Here is a 20,848-nt window from a genome sequence, read left to right as displayed (position 1 = left end):
TAAATAATTAAAATTAAAGAAACTGAGATCACATACTTCTTCAAATGTAATTATAACTCTAATCTATGCTACAATAATTATGACAACTGTAAACACTAAAAATGTAAAGATAATTATAAAAAGTACACAATCAATGGGAACTTTAAAGGATTCAGTTATTCAGAAAAGAGGGATTCCTGTTTTTAGTGTAGGATGCCCTGCAATCATCTCCTCCATAAAGGAAGGTAATTATCCATTTTTCAACCATAACTTCAATATCCAAATCAATTACAATTAAAGTATTTTGCATAAATATATGCGCAGAAAAATTATAAACAAGCAAGCTCAAAAGCTGTAGTATGGGATAGTGCATGAGAAGAATGAATGAGTGCTACCAGCTTAAACTGAAAAATGCAAAAGCATCTAAAGGAAATATACTGTGGGATGAGCATCTTTACAAAATGGATATGTACAAAAGTATGGAAATGGGGTCCCTAAAGTACGTTATGGAAATGACCAGAGGAATGATCAAAACAAAATTTCTACTGATTTTTGACCAAGTGGTATGGATGGATACCGATTTTTGACCAAGTGTATGGATGGATAAAACATGAATGGTTAAATTCCCAATGTGAGGATTTAGTTATCCATCTTCAAAACTATAATCAACACTTGCTCCCTACTTTACTACAGTCATTTGAAAATAATTATAAAATTAATGACTATTAATAATTTGAACCAGACCAGTTGGTCTACAACTTTGGTAAATTCATAATACAAAAGGAAATGTTTCCTTCACACCTTCACAACTGGTTTTTTTCTTCTAATCTGAAGAATTTTTTTCTGGCTGCCGCCGTGGGGAACCAGAGGCCCTAACCTTCCTGACATTGGTTTATTAGGTACTGCAGAAACTTCAGTTTTCTTTGATGACCAAAACTTGTTAGCCAATCTGGATTCCTTTTCTTTTTTTTCTTGGAGTTTTCTGGTCGTTATGCGTGATGACCCATCTAATACATAATTTGGTAAATTTGCAGTAGGTGATGAAAGATTTCCAAATTTAAAATGCTTTGAAGGAGTAGAATTGTTAGATTCATATTTTGATGAAACCTTGCTGTTGATTTTACTACAATCAAGAACATCAGCTTCCAACAATCTCTTGGCAATATTTGTGACAGGCTTCCTGAAACCACTGTCTAGAGCACTTTTATCTCTATCTTCTATAGGTTTAACGCACTCACTCATTTCTATTGTTTCCTCACTGTGTCCAGTACTACTGCAACTCGCCATGTCATCCTCATACTTTAACATCTTTGCTACAGTAGATGGAGGAGAATCAAGGGTATTAACTGATGAAGATAAGCATAAAACCTTTTTGGGAGAAGAATTTGGGGATTTCTTGTTATCCTTTTCAAGATTTTCCTGGTCTTCACTCATAAATTCTGTTAACTTACGTTTTAGGTTGACCTTCTTGCTTTCACTTAATGTCAATGGTTGATCAATTGATGTTTCTTTTGAGTGTGGTGTCTTAGCACTGGCAAGCCACTGCAGTAATGTGTTCCTCTCTCCTGTTTGAGGTGTGCGTGGAGTGCCCTTACTTCTCCCCTTATGACGGTGCCTTGGGGTTTGTTGCTTTGGAGTAACAGTGTATGTCTGAGGAGATATAACAGACAGGCCTCCCTCTACTTGAGAACTTGAAGGTGTAGCAAGGATAGAAACACCTACTTTAGAAGTACTTGGAGTAACAGGAAGTGGAGGGATGGAATCTCCTAAATCTTGTACTCCTTGTTCATTTGGATGTTCAGGTGATACCTTACTTTTGGCACTTTCATTCTTTCTTCCATTTCTCAGAATAATAGGGCTCAGACACTCCACGGGTGTTCAATCTTTCATCAAAGTCATCGCTGTTTACATTTTTTCTTCGGAACACACGTAGTTTCATGTCGTCTGCACAAGTTACTACCTGAAATGGACAGGAGATACAGTATTAAGTAGGCAATGCTCGACATTTTATGACTTTTAATAAATTTCAACAGCCCCACCCCAAAAAATATAAACAATAGAATTACAAGAAAATTACTTAAACCAAATTTAAGCCCCTTGGCATGGTTATTAATATTTATAAAAAAAAAATACAGATTACAACAAATTTTAACAGACCCCCAGCTTCTATGACAAATTTAATACCAGATTTCTGTGAATGACACACAGGAGTGTATGAGTACTGGTTGAAAATGGTAAATTGTTTTGATAATCATCAGGTTTTTATTTTGATTTCAATAGCTTTTATTATTATTATTATTTTTTTTTTCATGTTTGATGGATATTACATCACATGACAAACCCTTATAGATGCCATAGGGACTAGGGACCTGGTGGCTGAACATGAATTGGTTTACAATGGGTTATAATTAAAGCCTGTGATGCAGACTTCCTCTCCTATACAACTCACTTCAAGAAACATACCTTTTCATCATCAACAGGACACCATCCAACTGAGGTTACTTCAGCAAAATGCCCAGTAAGTTTTGCTATAGGTTCTCCTGGTTTATCAGTAAGCCAGATGTAGGCATTGTTATCACTGGAACCACTCAGAAGGTACGAACCACAAGGACTGAGACATGACTTGACAAAGTATGTTGAATTGATATGTCCACTGTATTCAGCAACTGGAAAGGAAAATGCTCTTTAAAATGAAAATGCTGGCATTAACAAAAACCTACTTCATAAGGAGGGAGGGAAGGGTAATAGTATAAGGTCAAACTTTCCCCTAGTCACTAGTCACTGCATTCTTTTATTATTTTTGTCATTACTTTTTGCCTGATGACAGAACTTGATTAGCAAGCAAAGCAAAGGCTTTAACAATGGTCCTCTCTAAAGGCTCAAGCGTCAAAACAAGATTCAAATAGTCAAAAAAAGATGCAAATATCAAAAGTTTTAAATAATAAGTGAATACGGCTCCAAGGTATGTATTCCTTACTTCATCTTCATTAAGGCTGTTCAATAACAAAGCAACCTTATACAGGCAGCCCGCGGTTAACGGCGCAATCGCTCAACAGTGCAATCGGTTTTACGGCTGTTGTAAAAAATATTCATTAAAAAATAAGGTCATTTTAAGGTATTTTTACGGAAAAATTTTTGGTCAACAGCGCCGCTAGCACCATTATGTCTAACGAGTACATACATTTGTAGGAATACCGTTCAACCCATAAAGGTTATGCAAATGATATTAAAAAATTGTACTGAGTTATTACATAGGTATTAGAGTAAAATATATGCCTCTGATGCTGTTCTATGCCGAAAAATATAGAGTTGAGTGCAAATTTAGCTATGAATGTGTTGATTTATAAATGCTCATGCTTTTATGTTTAAAATGTGTATGAAAATAATTACGTATAGGTATTTTTATTTCTGCACATAAATATGATACAAAGGCAGCTTTTGAAACTACCCTTCACGTTATCAAATATGATGTTTTTTCATGCTCATTCTTGTAAGCCGCCGTCTGCCACTCTTCCGAAAATAGAAAATATAGTTAAAAAAAAAAGTGCAAATTTAGCGATCGATGTGTCGATTTTATAAATGTTCATGCTTTGATGTTTAAAATGTGTATGCAAATGTGTTATGTATTGGGTATTTTTAATTCTGCACAGAAATATGATACTAAGGTACTTTTGCTTTTGAAACTGCCCTTTACGTTATACATGCGATGTTTCTTCAGTTCATTCTTGTAAGTCAGCTGCCTGTCGCTCTTCCGAAAATATTGAGTTAAAAAGAGTGCAAATTTAGCGATCAATGTGTCCATTTTATAAATGTTCATGCTCTTCTGTTTAAAATGTGTATGAAAATATATTAGGTATAGGGTATTTTTATTTTTGTACATAAATAGATACAATTAAGGCAGCCTTTGTAACTACTTCACTGTTTCCAATAATATTGTATGTATTCTCATATTATTGTATTATAAAATACTATGGCAAATCTAAGCTACTTAAAAAAGCTAGTATTCCGCGGAGCGGCCAATGTTTTGGTTGCAAATCAGCTGATGGCAAACACGAGTTTGTTTCGCCATATTTAACGCAATTCTGTGCGAATTTTCTTCCTTCTAGTGGACATAAACGATATCTAGATAACTTGACTTAGTATATGAGACAAGGTTATTTTCCTTATACGTGTTTTTAGGTGGAAGTATGAATTGAATGTCTCGTTGTGATTGTGAACTTTTTTTTTTTGTTAACAGATTACGTTGGCGGCATGTTTATTGCATAAAAAATTACGTGCTTCCGTTCGCAATTTTTCCTTTATATCATTGTAATACGAACTTTACGTTATTTCTTATATCGGCGTGAAACCAACAGTAAAATGTATTCTTTCAGCCCAGTAGTTTTGATTAAAATTATTTTATCTCAAAATATCTACGGTTGTGTTTGATGGATTAATGTTTTACTGGTTTTATCCTTGTTGCAGATGCACGATAATAGTCATTAGCAGCTTGAACAGTTTTCTCAGCTTCAGTTATAAATAGGTTTAAATTTAACAGTATATTTCCCGATTGATCTTTGATCTATAGCGAATAAAGTTATTACATTAAGATATCTCAGTTCTATTCTACATAACATCATTTATAACAACTACGTAATTGTGTACTATAGTACGATGATTGAAATACAAGCCAAACGGATGCTATCGAATTTGGTTGACCTTAAGAGAAAAAAAGTAATTTCACATTCGGTTGTTCATGGCTGTACACATTTATGCAACGAGTATAACGTTAAAACCATACTTTCATCATTCTCTTTTGCTGTTTTTGAACTTATGTAGCTAGAAGATGGGATAAAGTTAGGCTATTGTAATTTGGCCTCTCATAAATCGGATTATCGTAAGCCGAATTATCGTAACTACATCACTACAGCTACCTGTACACTGTAAAACCTTATTATATCTTTACATACTCTTAGACACCCAAAGGATTAAAGGTAGGCTTTTTTCACTTTACAGTATTCATAATACTATAATGCACTGTACAGTAAATTCTATAGATCTATACTGCATAAATATAATTTTATTTATTGCACCATCGCGGGATTAAGGCGCCGTTGACTTGTCTAGAATTTCGAAAGAAGGTGTTCGGCGGCCGTAAGCTTTAATCGCTTAGCGTTGAAAATCACTTAGCATCGGCGGCCAAGGAACAGAACCCCTGCCACTAACCGAGGGCCGCCCCTGTATAGTACTTCAGTGTACTGTATATATGTTAGTTATGTAAAATCTGTATTACATGAACTAAAGGCTGTCAGCTTAAATAGATTTTTAATTTGGAAACATGATAGCATCACTGCTCACAAACCAATGGGCATTATCCCTTTGAAGTGGCAAGTTTCTTCTAAAAGTTTAAATATTGAACAATGCAATTTTTAATCTACAGCTCTGCTGGAAAGGAAGATGTTGAAAGTTGATTAATAGTCTGCTTCATCCCTTCACCTTCTTATCACCTTAAAATAATGTTGCTGGGAAACATACAGAAGCAAAAATGAGTTTCATTGGGTCACAATTTATTAAAGTATTCAATGGGTTATTCAGAAAGGGAAACAAAGCATACAAAGGGATGATTTAAAAAAAAAAAAGCACAAAATTAAAAATCACCAAGAGTGTAAAGTTACCAAAACTATCAACTAAAGCAGACTGGCACTTCAGTTGTGCAATCAAGCCCTTACTAAAGTTCAAACCTTCAATGCTTCATTTAGTCCTCAACACTTTTCCTAGCTCCTTACATATAGAAAGGATGGTAAAAGTAAAAGCTAAGACGGAGTGACATGTTTTTCCCCCAAAACATATGTGAATGGTATAAACAATAATCATATGTGAAAAGATCAGTATTATAAGGGACCAAATTTTATCATTCTAACACTTAATAACCTGTTTTAATAACTAACATGAATAACTATGGGCCAACGACCTAACTTTTACCATAGACACAAAATATATTAATAGCCAGAAGCAAGAACAATGTACCACTGCCTTTGCTGAGTAAGTAGTACATATCTAGAATCTCTAAGTAGAAAAACAAAAAACCTCAAAACTTCATACAAAAAAAAAGTGATGCCACAAGAAACACACACACTTCATCTAATAATATCTTTACTAACCAGTTTATATAAGATTGATTTTAGACCAAAAAACTCTTGCCATAACAGAAACAAATGGCAAAATACCTAACTAGAGAAGCATGAACACAATAACAGGAGAGCCATTCAGAAAGGAAAACACTGTTACAATCATTTAGTAGTTGTGAACAGGCACTTGTAACAAATCTCCAAGAAAGGTCTGAAAGTGGAAACACACCTTCAATGCCTCATTTAGTCCTAAACATTTCCCAGCTCCTTACATATAGATAGATAGTAAAAGCGAGGGCTATGATGGATTACCATGATTGTCCCAAACCATGTACAAAATAATGTAGAAAAAAAGAATCACATAAGCTGAAAGATTAATAAATAAAGGACCCAACTCTATGACTTTAAAAAACATTAATACTTACTTTAATATAAGAAAACAGACAAGTACCTGATATTTTGTAAGAGTGACTTAATACACGAATAGCAAAAGCAAGGAGAATGTACTATGAATGACTTTATGAATGACTTTAGTAACACCAGAGCAAATAGAAAAGAACCTAAACAAAATTTGAGCGAGTTAGTTGTCAAAATACCCAACTAGATATAACCATAATATACAATGAAATGGCAGCTATTCACATAGTTAGGAAACAATTGCTAGGCACTGCCGAATACAGGAACTGGCACTTACACAGATCTTCAACAAAGTGCAATGACAATAAGTAGCTAAATAGTATTTACCATTACCACCAATATAGTACCATAATTTCAATTTGGTAAATGCTCCTGATAAAGGGTGAAGTCATGAATTTAATTACTGTGAAAGATAAATTCTGGGAAAACAGACTCCAGACGTATGAGAACAAAGGAACCCAGAAAAATGTAGTTTTCAACACCAGGTGGATTCAGGGACCCAACAGGTAGATAGGACACTTCTTTTGATTTTGATTTTTAGTTCTATAAATTTTTGGCATTATGCCAAACACTGGGACAACTCAGGCAGCTCCCAGTTGCTGAAACAGAAATTGACAGTAAAAGGTTTCAAAGGTGTAACGGGGGAAACCATGCCGCTGCAACCATGAAACCAAAAATAGTTTAAGAGAGGGTGGACAGTAAGATAGAAGAAAGAGAATATGAACAGAGGCACAGTAAAAGGAATGAAAGGGACCAGAGGGACGCTGCAAAAAACCTTAAGTAATGCCTACATTGCACCGAATGAGATACACTGATGGCACTAACCCGCTACAGGTGACTTTGAGTGACTAGAGAGATTGCTGTTAAGAGTAGATTAGGTTAATAGTACAGTAAAGGTCTGATACAAATAAAAACAAAAATTCCATGGTGAAAAGGCTCCATATGTCTATGCTGCTAGGTAGATTAGGTCAATAGTAAATTAAAGGGTTTCTTTTTTGAGACATAAATCAAAATTCCCACGTGAAAAGGCTACATATGTCTTAAAGTGCTGAGCTAATATGCTAAATAAATTACAATAAATGCAAGCCAATCCATACAAACTCATTTCAATAATAAAAAAAACTAAATCTAGTACACCTTTAGAAGATATTTACTACATCAAAATCCCAAAGGAAAAGTCTACATACAGCTTATGTACATTGTATAAATCTACTATTAATGTGCAAGTTTTTTATACCCTACAAAATCAGGTTTAGGAAGAGGAACACCATAAATCTTAAAATTATGGAAGACAGCCTAAAACCCTTTCAATGATAAAAATAACCACCTCTACCCAAAGAAATCACATACATAGTAAGTTTGCTTTCAAGTAACTTAGTGAATAAGTTCTCAAATGCAGTATTCAAATTTAATATATATCCAAGTAGCAATTTCTGGACAAATAGTTGACAACTAAATATAAAGACCTTTCCTTCCATATTTACTGGCAGCACATTTGCAGATATGAAAACACATCACAGCAAAAGCTGCAATATAAAGGGAAAAAAGTTGGTATTCCTGGTATATCAAAGACTTCATTCATCATATGATATACTTCTCTAATCATCCAACAGCACATTTGCAGATATGAAAGAGCATAACAGCGAAAAGCTGTAATATCAGTCTTCATTCATCATGATATATTTCCCTCATCATATAAGTTGAACATTGAAACTGACACTAGCATCCATGCCTAAAAGAAAAGCATACTTTGTGCGGCTCTTCATTACTGCAACTCAAGGATATTTAGAATTAACATTCAACTCACTCAAGTGTTCTGGCTAAATTAATAATAAAACCATACATAACATCCGTATTTTCAATGGAAGGTCAACAGTAAACGTAACGGTACAGCCATTCAATCTCCACCATAGTTCTTTAATGATAAAAAAATTCTTGTTCATAAGCACTGGAACTGTTTTACAATATGACTAAAATCTGCAACCACTGAGAATTTTGTCAAAATATTTCATTACGGATATGTATTGATAAAGCTGTTACCAATACAGAACTTCAACATATGTACTGCTGGACACAGGTTTTACCTGTTACACATTCTTGAAAGACTTTGAAAAATTATATTGTAACAGTGTTTACTGAGGGGATTGGGGAGGACTCTTTCTCTGTTAGCAAGAGTTCCACCAGTAAGCTCTGGAGTTCTTTTAGTGGTAGGAGTCATTAGGTTTATTAGCTGGAGAAAAAAAAAAAAAATCTTAGCAGGGTTGTATCACTGTCACTAAGATTACTGTCTCACTTTTAATATAAGTTTGTTTATTAAGATTCCTATTTAACTTTCGGCTAAAAAAGTACGTTATCTTATACCACCGTGTCTATTATTATATAATTATCAGTCGGCCCATAATTCATTACACAATACTTAAAATTTATCAAAATTTTAAAGTTATATTTGTATTGGCGAAAATCACGGAAGATCATAACAGGCTATTTTAACCTTATTACATAAGCCAAGTTTACAGTATCAGTTGCAGTGCGTTTCCTACAAATACTATAATAGGAAGCTATAAAGAGAAGTGCAGCAGCACTTGATTAAATATTACCCAAACTATTCAATAAAGGTGGTAAAAAAGTCTCTCGCTCTCTCTCTCTCTCATATTAGCTAACTTAAAGTGACACGATGTCATCTAGAAATACCACTGATAGTTCAAATTACAATTTATAATTCCAAAACCTGTAAGACTGCTTAACACACTCAATACCCAACACCACCCCACCCAACAACAAAAAAAAAAAAAAAAAAAATTGTCAAGATTAGTCACTTAATGACATCAAAACTGCATACTTAGCGCAGTGGTACTTCTAGATTTAGTCACTTAATGACATCAAAACTGCATACTTAGCGCAGTGGTACTTCTAGATGACATCACTTTAAGAGAGGAGAGAGAGAGAGGAGAGAGAGAAGAGAGGAGAGAGAAGAGAGAGATTGGGAGAGGGCGAGAGAGAGAGAAGAGAGAGGAGAGAGAGAGAGAGAGAGACTTTCAAACACCTTCAATGATTTTTTGGGTAATACTCAATCAAGTGCTGCTGCACTTCTCTTTATAGCTTCCTATTATAGCATCTGTAGGAAAACGCACTGCAATGACACTGTAAACTTGGCTTATGTGATAAGATTAAAATATCCTGTTATGATTGTGATTTTTGCCTATACCAATATAACACTAAAATTTTGATAAATTTTAATTATTGTGTAATGAATATAACTGATATATATAATAGCAGACACTGTGGTAAGATAACACCTTGGCTGAAAGTTAAATTTAATCTTAATAAAACAAACTTATATTAAAAGTGAGAACTAATCTTAGTTACAGTGATGTGACCTCAGATATTTTTTTATTCTGTGTGTGCGTGTGTGTCTTTCTCCAATCATACCTAATGACTTCTCCCACTAAAAGAACTCCAGAGCTTATTGAAGAAACTCTTGCTAACAGAGAAAGAGTCCCCCCCCCATCCCCCACAGTTAACACTGTTAAAGTATAATTTTTTGAAGTCTCTCACAAAGGTGTAACAGGTAAAACCTGTGTCCAAATGTACAAGGGGTGATTCCTATGAGTAATATTTTCATAGTTAAACCATATACATATCTATTTTGAACTGGACAATGTATAAATACATTAAAGTTTATATTAAAAGTACTAAGACATCCCTGAAAGGTGTTTATTATTTTGAAATAATCTAGCCACCTTCCAACCTATTGTCTATTTTAGCATACAGCTTATCTAAAATTATTAACCCTTAAACGCCGAAGCGGTAAAAAAAAAAATGTCTCCCGTGTGCCGGAGACGTTTCAGAGTGAACGCCGAAGCGGAAAAATATTTTTTTCAAAAAATCATAACGCGCTTAGTTTTGAAGATTAAGAGTTCATTTTTGGCTCCTTTTTTTGTCATTGCCTGAAGTTTAGTATGCAACCATCAGAAATGAAAAAAATTATCATTATCATATATAAATAATGCGATATATGATAGCGCAAAAATGAAATTTCATATATAATTGTATTCAAATCGCGCTGTGCGCAAAACGGTTAAAGGTAACAAGTTACTTTTTTTTCGTTGTAATGTACACTAAATTGCGATCATTTTGATATATAACAAATTGTAAAACGATAAAAGCAACACAGAGAAAATATTATCACAAAATAATGCATGAATTCGTAAACGCACGGACGTAAACACATTTTTTTTTTTAAATTCACCATAAATCTAAATATTGTCCTAGAGACTTCCAATTTCTTTCAAAATGAAGACAAATGATTGAATATTACTATACTGTAAGAATATTAACTTACAAATGCAGTTTTCGACCATATCTGACGAGTTAAAGTTGACCTAATGTCAAATTTTTTTTTATATATATTTTTGTTTTTTTATATGCAATTGTTTCGTAATAAGAAAAGCTACAACTTTCAAATATTTTTTGTTTTATTCTACATGAAATTGCGCACATTTTCATATATAAAACTCTATGAAATGCCTAATATGAAACGGAGAAAATATTCCGAGAATGGGACTTACAAATTTCGGAGATTTGTGGCGGAGAATCCGCGCGCGGAGGGAAGGAAAGTTTTTTTTTAAAATTCACCATAAATTTAAATATTGTGCTAGAGACTTCGAATTTGTTTCACGATGAAGATAAATGACTGCAATATTACTAGACTGTAAGAGTTTATCTTACAATTGCGTTTTTCGACCATTTCGGTAGAGTCAAATTTGACCGAACGTGGTTTTTTTTTTTTCTATTTATTGTGATTTATATGCAAATATTTCAAAAATGAGAAAAGCTACAACCTTCAACTATTTTTTGTTGTATTATACATGAAATTGCGCACATTTTCATATATAAAACGTTATGTAACGGCTAATTTAAAATGGTGCAAACATTACCACAATCGCACGTATGATTTTTTCGGAAGAGTTACCGCGCGGGCACGTAAAGAAAATGTAATTTTTTCATAAATTCACCATAAATCGAAATATTGTGCTAGAGACTTCCAATTTGTTGCAAAATGAAGGTAAATGCTTGAATAATTACTAGAATATAAGCGTTCTAGCTTACAATTGGCGTTTTTTCGACCATTTCGGTAGAGTCAAAGTTGACCGAAGGTTGAAAATTTGTCACTTATCATTTTTTTTATATGAAATATTTCAAAAACTGATAAAAGCTACAACCATGGGTTTGTTTTTAGTTGTATTGTGCATTGAAATTGCACACATTTTCATATATAAAACTTTATGTAACGGCTAATTTAAAATGGTGCAAACATTACCACAATCGCATGTCATGATTATTTTCGGAAGAGTTTACGCGCGGACGTAAGAAAAAGTTTTTTTCATAAATTCACCATAAATCGAAATATTGTGCTAGAGACTTCCAATTAGTTGCAAAATTAAGTTAAATGATTGATTATTACTAAAATATAAGAGTTTTTAGCTTACAATTGCGTTTTCTTTTTCGACCATTTTCGGTAGAGTCAAAGTTGACCAAAAGGTTGAAATTTTGGCACTTATTGTTATTTATATGAAAATATCTCAAAACTGATAAAACTACAATCATGAGTATTTTTTTGTTGTATTCTACATAAAAATGCGCACATTTTCATATATAATACTCCATGTAACGGCTATTTAAAATGGTAAAAAATTAAGTCAAAGTGACGAAATAATTTCCGACATGTGTCACAGATACTTTTTAGTGCGGCAAGAAAAGAAATTCGCCCTTGCGCGCTTGCGTAACGATTGTAAACAAAACAACACCTTGATCCGTGAACTCCCAGCATCCCCCAAGGCGCGTGATTCAAGAGTTTTTCGGCTGGTAGGCCTAAAAGTATTTTTCCGCGAATTTTTAAAAAAACTTTTGTATGTCGACGTAAAATACGTCCCAGTCGGCACCCGAGAGACAAAAATGTCGACGTAAAATACGTCCAGTCGGCGTTGTTAAGGGTTTAAGTACAGTATATGGAAAAGAATAGTACTATATGAAAGGTTTATGTTTTGGTTTTAGAAAAGCATGACTTCATGTAACTCCATGTAACGTATATTATTTCTTAATCTGTGAAAGTGACTGCCATTACAAACTTAAAAAAATATAAAATTGCTAAATATTAATATTACTGGCATTTCTAATTGGATTTTGTTACTACCAGATCTGTCGAGTAAGAAAAAAAAAGTTTTGCAACGTGTAATTTAATTTTTTCCAATGTATTAAAATTTCTCAATACAGTGTGCCATATGAATACACAACACAATGTAGCTGCTGTACATTGTTAAATTGAGTAAAAGTAATTTTTTAAAGTGAATGTCACTCTTTTGTTAATCTGGCAATCATACCCTTTGAAACAGAGATATTTGGTTAATAAAGGGATTTTGACGTAGGAAAAATCTATTTCTGGGCAAGGAAGGCAGTGTCCCCCCCCCCCCCCCCCCCCCCCCCCCCCCCCCCCCCCCCCCCCCCCCCCCCCCCCCCCCCCCCCCCCCCCCCACGCCCAGTGAAATATGTCTCCTTTAGCACTATTTTCTAGTAAAATATTGCTATAATACCAGAGAATTGCTAAATTTGACATGTCAGAACTCTCTGACTCGCTCACCTATATAAAAGGTGTCGGTATAACGCCCTGGGGCGAGTGTTAAACACTACCACAGCAACCCCTACCAATTAGCCTTTTCCTCATATATAGGTTCTGTACCTGTATTTCAGATTAAGCAATCATACTACTGCAATTCACTGTTAATCAAATGTCAAAAAACAAAAAAGTTCCTAACATGAATTTCATTATAGTAATTTAGTTTTCATTGCTGAAGCAGAAGCAAACACTGTGCCCTCAGTCAGGCTCCAACATTTCAGGAAGCAAGTCTCCAACAATAACTTGGAATACTCTACACACATTTTGCAGAGCAAGCAAAATTGAAAGGATATGGAACAACACCCTAACTGTATTAAAGAATATAAACCTTATCTGACACATGAACAGAAACTTGTGCAAACAAGTCAAGAATTATCATGAACATTTTAAAATGCATTAGGATTTTCCTTTTACAGTCAGACATAAAACATATAATATGTCTCTCAACTCTTCTGTTGATGGCCCTTTTTTGCTTAAAGTCCATTCTACTTTAATTATTTATCTCAGATCTACCTCTACGATTTTCTTGGCTTTACAACTGGTCCTTGACCTGCTCCTCCAATACCTAGAAATTTTCTTAGTACTCTTCTCTCTTTCTCATCATGTGCCAAAACAATCTCATGGCAGCCTTTGAACACCAAACTTCTCAGCAAACCCCCCTTCCCCAACCTACATCATCTGCTGCAGAGTGGCACAAGCCATTAACACATAATTTTTAACTCTGCTTTCAATGAGATATTTTTCAGGAGTTTGGCAAAGTTTCAATTTCATCCATGCTGCTGTTATTTTTCCCCCCATTGTACTGCCAAGACCTACTTCATTAAAAAGTATAAAAAGTATCACACTATTCAACCAAAGCCAAACTAAGAATTATCTGCAGTCAACAAAGAATGTTGAATAAAAACAAACTTTATGAGTGAACACTTATTCCAAAGGCTTCAAAAACCCTCCTTCAAATATCTATGGTTGTGACACTCAAATGAAATTCACTTGACTCAAAATACCAAAGGATGTCTTCATTGCATAATGTAAAAATTTTCAGCATATAAAAATTATAAGCTTAACCCTCTTACGCCGAAGCCCTCAAAATCAAAACCTCTCCCGTATGCCGGCGCCGGTTTGGAGTGAGCGCGGAAGCGGAAAAAATAATTTTTTCAAAAAATCACAGCGCTCTTAGTTTTGAAGATTAGAGTTAATTTTTGGCTCATTTTTTGTCATTGCCTGAAGTTTAGTATGCACCATCAGAAATGAAAATAATATCATTATCATATGTAAATAATGCGATATATGGTAGACGAAAAAAAAAAATCATAGATAATTGTATTCAAATCACGCTGTACAAAAAACGGTCAAAGCTAACGAGTTACTTTTTTTTTCGTTGTATTGTACACTAAATTGCAATCATTTTGATATATAATACATTGTAAAACAATAAAAGCAACACCGGAAAAATATCATGACAAAATGATGTACGAATTCGTAACGCGCGGACGTAAAAAAATGTTATTTTTTTTTTTTTTTCAAAAATTCACCGTACATCTAAATATTTGTTCTAGAGACTTCCAATTTGTTTCAAAATTAAGAAAAATTATTGAATATTACGATACTGTAAGTTTTAGATTAGAATTGCAGATTTCGACTATTTTTCGGAAGAGTTAAATTTGACCGAATGTCGAAATTTTTATATATATATTTTTTTTATATGCACATATTTCGGAGATGGAAATAGCTACAACCTTCATTATTTTTTATTGTATTCTTCATGAATTTGCGCACATTTTGATATATGAAACTCTATAAAACGGCTAATATGAAAAGGAGCAAATATTAGGATAATGCGATGTACGTATTTCGGAGACTTGCGGCCACGAATCCCCCATCGGCGCGCGGAGGGAAGTTAAATATATTTTTCAAAAATTCAGGATAAATCACAATATTGTTCTAGAGACTTCAAATTTGTTTCAAAATGAAGAAAAATGACTGACTATTACTAGGCCGTAAGAGTTTTAGCTTACAATTGCGTTTTTCAACTATTTCGGTAGAGTCAAATTTGACCGAACGTGGTTTTTTTTCTATTTATCGTAATTATATGTCAAATATTTCGAAAAAAGAGAAAAGCTACAACCTTCAATCATTTTTAGTGTATTCTACATGAAATTGCGCACATTTTCATATATAAAACTTTATGTAACAGCTAATTTTAAATGGGTGCAAACATTTCGACAATCGCACAAAAATAATTCTGATTTTTCGGAAGAGTTACCGCGCGGACGTAAGGAAAATGTTTTTTTTTTTTTTTTCATAAATTCACCATAAATCGAAATAAAATTGTGCTAGAGACTTCCTAGTTGTTGCAAAATGAAGGTAAATGATTGAATATTACTAGAATATAAGAGTTTCAGCTTACAATTGCAGTTTTTCGACCATTTCGGTAGAGTCCAAACATTGACCGAAAGTTGAAATTTTTGCACTTAACGTTATTTATATGAAAATATTTCGAAACTGATAGAAGCTACAACCATGGGCTGTTTTTTGTTGTATTGTGCATGAAATTGCGCACATTTCCATATATAAAACTCTATGTAACGGCAAATTTAAAAGGGTGCAAAAATTAGGACAATCGCACAAAAAAATTTATCGGAAGAGTTACCGCACGAACGTAAGGAAAAGCTTTTTCATAAATTCACCATAAACTCTAAATATTGTGCTAGAGACATCCAATTTGTTGCAAAATGAAGGCAAATGATTGAATATTACTATAATATAAGAGTTTTAAGCTTACAATTGCGTTTCTCGAAATTTCGGGTTAGAGTCAAAGTTGACCAAAGGTTGAAATTTTTGCACTTATCGTTATTTATATGAAAATATTTCAAAACTGATGAAAGCTACAATCATGAGTATTTTTTGTTGTATTTTACATGAAATTGCGCACATTTTCATATGTAATACTTCATGTAAAGGATAATAAAATGTGCAAAAATTATGTCAAAGTGACGAAATAATTTTTTAGATGTGTCACTGATACTTTTTAGTGCGATAAGAAAGAATTCGTGCTTGCGCGCTGCGTAGCGATTGTAAACAAAACAACGCCTTGATCCATGAACTCCCAGCATCCCCCAAGGCGCGTGATTCAAAAGTTTTCGGCTGGTATGCCTATAGTATTTTTTTCCGCGAATTTTTAAAAAAACTTTTTTGAGTCGACGTATGATACGTCCAATTCGGCAATACGGGAGACATTTTGACTCGACGTGTTTTAAATACATCCATTCGGCGTTAAGGAGGGTTAGTAACCAAGTGTAACTTTACAAAAACATTCCTCCTCTCCTAATATCACTGAATAAAATGTTTATTTACACAAATTACACACCATTACTTTGTTTAACCTTTGTGAAAAAATAAAATCATCAAAAACTTTTTCTAATTCTTACACTTTCAACTAAAGCTTAGTTTGAAAGTGTAAGAATTAGAAAAAGTTTTTTGATGATTTTATTTTTTCACAAAGGTTAAAAAAAGTAATGGTGTGTAATTTTTGTAAATAAACATTTTATTCAGTGGTATTAGGAGAGGAGGAATGTTTTTTTTTTTTTTTGGTAAGTTACACTTGGTTATTAAGCTTATAATTTTCATATGCTGAAAATTTTTACATTTTTACATTGTCAAAAAATCAAGTCCCCCAAAACATACAGTGCAATTAGCAAACTTACCTGGTTTTTTGAGTAGGATTAGCTAAATGATACGCATAAATTATGTTATCCATACAGGAAGTGTACAAGACGTCACGACTAGGAGAGATAGACATACAAGTAAAGCCTCTATGTGATGACTTCCCCAGGAATGCATCAGTACATTCTGACACTGAGGATCACGTTTGTTTCACTCCTGAATGTGTCTTGCGCAAATCCATATTTTTATTAGCCTAGAAGAAGCCAAGTTTTAATGAAAACATTAAAAAATTTTATATAAACTTTCAACATAAAAATATATATCAAGATTTTGGTTATGTATATCATAGTTGGATAGCACTTTGCTGCCTGTTTGCTCTTTAGAATATAAACTTCTTGGATAACTGGAGATTATTAAACATTTATTGCTCATACATGCCAGTACATTAGAAGATTATTTACACAATTATTGAAAAATAAAACTAACCCATCTGAAGCTCCTGAGGATATCAGTGTGTGCTGCAACTGGAACACAACTCCTGTTACACTGTTGTTCACTGAAGACCCATTCTGTGGAACTTTTCGCACAGTTGGGGAAGCAAAAGTCTTCATAACTGTAAATAGTACAATTTAAATTGTAATATGAGAAGTGATGTGAGTAGCAGTTGCATAACATAATTTGGACACTGCTCAAAAACGTCTTCAGTTAAACAGTGCCCTAATTCAATTTGAACCTCGACATAACTCTTGAAATAAACTTCAAGTAAAAACCCAGTTATGAATATATTGATCAAGCGCTGTAAACCAAAAATGCCAGTAACCGGTGGCATACCAACTTTGTCATCCAATGAAATAACCATCACACTTCTTAGATATTATAATGTATATGTTTCAAAATCTTAAAAAAACAATCACCTTGATTGTAGTGGGCAGGAGCAATATCATCTGCTCGATAATGAGGCTTGCACCTCTTATCCCATATAATGATAGAGCCATCTCGCCCACCAGTTGCAATCACACTGTGGAATTGATATAATTATAGTTACATAGTTAATTCTAATAATTATATAACATGGCTACTCTAAAAATTAAATTTTACAATGATCAGTAAACTGTTAATCATATGATTTTCAAATGATCAGATTGGAAATTTTCTGACTTATTAATAAGAAATTCTCAAATAAACTTTATGATCCACATCAGACCTTTTTTTTCTATAAAAGCACAAACCATCCAAACAAAACAATTATATAGTAAGATTATATTTTTATAATAAAAATGAGATTTTATATATACTACCCAGCAATTACTTTGCATAGAGTTTCTCCTCGATGGCAGCATTAAATTTTTGAAAACTAGAGGTAGCGATAGTCTTTTATTACGTAGGTGGAATAGCTCCTCCCACTTCTGGGTAAGAGAGGAACAACTACAGCCCAGAGACCAATTATGTTTATGCCCTAAGCCCTAGTCCATGTGAGGGGTTTGTCATTATTAGATAATTAATATAAAATCTCATTGTATTATATATCATTATTATATATAAGAAACTAACCCAGTAATTACTTAGCTGTATCCATATTGACTGGAGGAGGGATTCATGGACAAAAAGTTTCTCAAACCATGACAGTAATTTAATGTAATTTTAATGTGTAAGAGAACTGAAAAATGGGCTAGCATTTAAACAAATGCGTGTTGTTTCCTTACCTGTCGAGAGAGCTGCTACTGGTAAATACTGCCTCTGGTTAGCACTCGTCTCAAGATAATAGTAGTGTGGCGGTATAGCTAGGATCGCCACTACTGTCGTGGGTACTACGTAGCAAAGGAGTACTCCAAACGCTAACATAGTATACATGTTCTTGTGACAATGGAATTAATCAATCGTCAACAACACATACAAGATTGAACCTGCCCTAGGTGTGGTACAATCACAAAACCCGAAACAAACTATTCACCTACACTAACATTAGACAAAAAAATTTACCACCACCACCACTAACACTAAGAACTGGTTGGTAAGCCTAGTAGTGCATCATAACCACCCCGGCTCCCCAAGGACTTCTCAACATCCTCAATAAGGCGAAGAGAAAAATGACAATTTGTCGAAAATTGCATTTTTCCTAACTATACAAACCTGAGGTCCTTTAACAATAGGAAGGTAACTAGCGGCAGCTGGGACGGTCGTAAGCTTCGAACAAGGGGAGAACGGTAGTTAACTGCTTGTCCGGTCGTGCGCGCGCCGTGCGCCCGCGCGCCCCGGGCGGTGAAGAATCACTTTTGCTTTAGCCCATGCAAAAAGTTGCAGAGTGAGGGGTGGTATGAGGTGGGACTATATGTAAATGGACCTCAGGTTTTTGTATAGTTAGGAAAAATGCAATTTTCGACAAATTGTCTTTGTTCCGATACGTAATACAAACCCTCGGTCCTTAACAATAGGAAGACTCACTTCCTTGGTGGGTGGAATCTGAGTCTTTTTTGGTGAACAGACTGGTGTTCGTCCAACCTTGGAATGCCTCCCTGGTCGTAAGAGCAAGGGGAGGGATCCAACCTCTGTCCGATTGATCAAGGGTGTGGCACCGCAGGATCAATGGTCAGACCTCTGAGCCAAGTACTAAGAGAGAGGCAAGCGTATCTCTTCGTACCAGCATTGCAAGAACTTGTCCTGTACAGGAGCCAACATAAAGTTATGGGTTTGTCTCAAGTAGGCATCCACTCCTTCCCCCTTGTTGGAGGGAGTGGAGGATATTTGCTTCTATCCCTAACTAAAGGGATAGATTGGGGCTCGGTTGAGTAGCTTACCTGCATCGGATTCCTTTCCAGCATGGTGACGACCGTGACCCTCTGCCCACAGGTAGAGAAGAGAGAAAGATGGAGAAGAGAAGCCAGTCGCACTCTCATTTCAAACCATTCATTCATTCCTACAGTCACACCAGGAATCGATGCTGTTCTGCCTGCTCGGTGCTGGGTAAGCTTACACAACGTGTTGAGCAGCCAACCACAGGTTCCCAAGGAAAAAGTATCCAAGGACTTGTGGGGCAATATACCCGAAGGTAGAAGTGGACGTGAAGGTAGTCTTGGTTGGCCCAGACACCTGCCTTCAGGACCTGCGCCACGGAGAAGTTCTTGCGGAACGCCAAAGAGGGTCCAATACCTCTGACTTCGTGGGCTCTCGGTCGGAGCGTACGGATGTCGTCACTACCATCAGGCCTCGTACGCTCTCCTGATCACCTCACGTAGCCAGAAAGAAAGCGTGTTCTTGGATACTTCTTTCTTGGTAACCCCAGTGCTAACGAAAGAGGCGTCGACACTCAGGCCTGAGGTGTCGAGTTTTCTTCAGATAGCGCCGTAGCGCCCTCACAGGACAAAGCAGCATCTCATCCGTATCGTTGTCGGTGAAATCCATTAGGGAGGGGATTGTGAAGACTCGAACTGTCGTCAGGGATCGACGGATTCTGAGTCTTAGCTACGAAATTCGGGACGAAATCGAGCGTCACAGATCCCCAGCCCCTGGAATGTTTAACATTGAAGGACAGACCATGAAGTTCCCCTACTCTCTTCGCCGATGCCAGGGCCAGCAAGAAGAGGGTCTTGAGGGTCAGATCCCTGTCTGACGACTCTCGGAGTGGCTCGAATGGTCTTCGAGTCAAACTCCGTAAGGACGAGAGTCACATCCCACTCAGGTGGCCTGAGCTCCCTGGGTGGGCAAGACCTTTCGAAGCTCCTCATTAGCAAGGAGATCTCGAACGAGTTCGAGATGTCCAGTCCCCTCAGTTTCAGGACGAGTGCCAGTGCAGCTCTATATCCTTTAACTGTGGGTACTGAGAGGAGCTTCTCTCGGCGAAGAAATACGAGGAAATCCGCTACCTGCTGAAGAGTGGCTCTGAGAGGAGATAGACCCCGTCTACGACACCAACCACAGAAGACGGCCCACTTCCCCTGGTACACAGCTGGCAGAGGACTGTCTGACGTGTCCAGCCATCTCTGTTGCTGCGCTGCGAGAAAAGCCTCTCGTT

At 35.4% G+C, this 20,848-nt stretch overlaps 1 pseudogene; it reads right to left on the bottom strand.

The window, feature by feature from the left end:
* Nucleotides 1-851: 851 nt before the first annotated feature.
* LOC135211271 (denticleless protein homolog) overlaps nucleotides 852-20,848 on the bottom strand; it is a 29,871-nt pseudogene continuing 9,874 nt past the window's right edge.

This window comes from Macrobrachium nipponense, chromosome 19, assembly GCF_015104395.2.
Source record: "Macrobrachium nipponense isolate FS-2020 chromosome 19, ASM1510439v2, whole genome shotgun sequence".
NCBI lineage: Eukaryota > Metazoa > Arthropoda > Malacostraca > Decapoda > Palaemonidae > Macrobrachium > Macrobrachium nipponense.
Note: the sequence above shows the minus strand (reverse complement) of the source record. Positions and strands in the feature narration are given on the sequence as shown.